A 3,298-nucleotide genomic window follows, 5' to 3' on the forward strand; every position below is an offset into this window, starting at 1 on the left:
AAACAGCCCTCTCACTCCCATCCAGGAGGGAGTGCCCCAATCTTATCTGGCTCAGTTCCCGGGATGTCTCCAGGAAGTCAGGGAGCCCTTTCCTCCCTGCATATAGATTGAGGATCCTGACACTGCTGCCCTAGTCTGAGGCAACCTAAAGGTCAACTGAGCCCACCAATGCTTGTATGCCCAATCACCACTGCTGTAACCCACCTGCCCTCTACGAAATGTATAAAACTGTACTAACAGATTGTTTGGGGTCACCTCTCTTCCTGATGCAGGCCGACCCCGAATTGCTGGAATAATTATCCTCTTGCTTTTGCATCGATCTCTCCCTCATGTCTCATTCACAAGAGTTTCCTGGAAGTTAAGACTCAGGTCGAGTTGGTACAGTAGGCTCCTGTGAGAGAGAAGAAAGCATTCAAGGAGGTGGAGAAGGGACACTGATTAGGGAGAGGACAGCAAGGAGAAAAGGAGAACATGGTCAGGAATTTGGGGAGAGGACGAAGTGATGCTCTGAGGGCCAGCAGAATGAATGGAAACAGGCAACCTTGGGAGGTAGGAAATGGGGGAACTCTCTATAATATACCAAAGACTGGTAGGTGAGGAAAACACAGGAATCAGAGGGAGGGACCTTAGATAAGAGCCCGGGAGTGTGTAAAGGGAACATGTACAGTCTTCCTCCAGTAGAAAGAGAGGTCATCAAGTGGAGTGATGGTGTTGCCATCCCACAGTCAAAACTTTCACCCAGAATTGTTCCTATCTGAAAGAACTGCAGAGACAGAAATGGAGAAGGATCTAAGGAAAAGAAGGTGCAGTGACAGGCCCAAATTGAGATCCAGCTCAGGAGAAGGTCCCAAGGCCTATCACTATTACTCAGTCTATGGTGTGTTTAGAGACAGAAGTGTAGGATGGCTGCCCTCCAAGAAGCCCAAGAAGCAGATGATTAAGTAAAATGAACCCAATGGACAGAACCCAGGGAACTAAGCGGTTGAATTAGGGAAAGACTGGAAGAAGCTGAGGAGGAAGGCGACTCCATAGGAAAACCAGCAGTCTCAACTAACCTGGATCCCAGAGACCTCTCAGACACTGAGTCACTAACCAGGCAGCATACACTATCTGATATGGTGGCCCCGACTCATATACAGCAGAGGACCGCATAGTCAGGCCTTAGTGAGAGAAGATGCATCTAACCTTCATGAGATTTGAGGCTCCAGGGAGTGGGGAGGCCTGGTGGTGTTGGGGTATATGGACATCCTCTTGGAGATAGGGAAGGAGGAATGGGATGAGGAACTGTTTGATGGCAGACTGGGAGGGAGATAACAATGGCACTAGGGAAAAAAAAAGTAAAGAAAATTAAAAAAAAGAAAAATAAAAGAGGAAAAGAAAGGAAACAAAATTCTGTCCAGGAAACAATTTGTTTGATATTCCAAGTATCTCAGCCATTGAGACTCCCTTCTGTGCCATGCACAAACTGCACAACCTGGGGACCCAGAACATATATAGCCATGAAAACTAGAAAACATTGCTGATTCCAAATAGTGCATGCTGTCAGGAGCCTAGTATACTATATACTGACAGGCTTTACCAGAGCATGACAAACACAGAGGAAGATGCTCTCAGTGAATCACTGAACTGAGAATGGGTCCGCAATGGAAGAGGTTAGAGAAAGGATTGAAAGAGCTGAAGAGGCTTGCAACCCCATATGAATAACAAATGCCAACCAACGAGGGATCACAGGGACTAAACCACTCCCCAAAGACTATACATGGACTGACCCATGGCTCCAGCTGTGTATGTAGCATCAGTGGAAGGAAAAGTTTTTGGTCCTGCCAAGGCCTGATACCACAGTGTAGGGAAATGTCAAGGGAGAGAGGCAGGAATGGGTGGGTGGGTGGGTGAGTGAAGACACGGACAGAAGCAAGTGAAGGAAGAATGGTGTAGGGGTATTATGGACTGGAATCTAGAAAATGGAAGAACATTTTAACTGTAAATGAAAAATATCCAATAAACAGTAAAGATAAAAGATTTATGCACTAATAAAAAATGGGGTACAGAGCTAAACGAAGAATTCTCAACTGAGGAATTCAGAATGGTTGAGATGCACCTAAAGAAATGTTCTACATACTTAGTCATTAGGGAATTGCAAATCAAAACCCTAAGATTCAACCTCAGGGACAGGAGATGTTGGTGAGGATGTGGAGAAAGGAACACTCCTACATTGTTGGTGGGATTGCAAGTCCATACAGCTACTCTGGAAACCAGCCTGGCAGTTCCTGAGAAAACTGGACATAGTACTATCTGGGGACCCAGCTCTACAACACCTGGCCATCCACCCAAAAGATGCTCCAACATATAACAAAGACACGTGCTCCACTATGTTCATAGCAGCCTTATTTATAATAGCCAGAAGCTGGAAAGAAACCAGATGCCCTTCAACAGAGGAATGGGTTCATTTATATGATGGAATACTACTCAGCTGAATCAAAACAATGACTTCATGAAATTCTTACGCAGATGAATGGAACTAAAAAATAACATCCTGAGTGAAGAAACCCGGTCACAAAACAAGACATATAGCCAACATCAAATTAAATGGAAAGAAACTTGAAGCAATCCCACTAAAATCAGGGACTAGACAAGACTGGTGATTCTCTCCCTTATCTATTCAATAAAGTCCTGGCCACAGCTTCCAGGGACTAAACCACCAACCAAGGAGTACACATGGAGGGACCCATGGCTCCAGCAGCATATGTAGCAGAGGTTGGCCTTCTTTGGCATCAATAGGAGAAAAAGCACTTGGTTCTGTGAAGGCTCATTTCCCAGTGTAGGAGAATCCAGGGTGTTGAGTTGGGAGTGGGTGGGTGGGAGTGGGAGCATCCTCATACAATCAGGGGGGTGGAAATATGGGAGAGGAGGGAAAGGGGATAGTATTTGAAATGTAAATACATAAAATATCCAATAAGAAAGGAAAAAAATTATAATAAAAAGACGTTTTCCTATTAAGGGGTTCCCATTTTCTCACACATGAGAATTGCATCATTTGGGATCCCTGATTATTATGAATCATGGACTCATTTCAAAGAACAAATAGTTTCATTTAATCTAAATCCTACACTGAAAAACAACTGAGATGATAAATGTTATCACCACTCATGTTAGGAATGCTTGAAGAAACTAACCTTAAAAATCTTTGTTGGTCAAATTTCAGACATATATAATGAAAAAAATGACGGGCCCCACTAGGATTAAGATGAAGGGAGGCCCTAACAACTCTAAAGAGCTTATACACACACAAGTGAGTCTC

The sequence above is a fragment of the Rattus norvegicus genome, chromosome Y, assembly GCF_021556685.1.
Source record: "Rattus norvegicus strain SHRSP/BbbUtx chromosome Y, alternate assembly SHRSP_T2T, whole genome shotgun sequence".
Classification (NCBI taxonomy): Eukaryota; Metazoa; Chordata; class Mammalia; order Rodentia; family Muridae; genus Rattus; species Rattus norvegicus.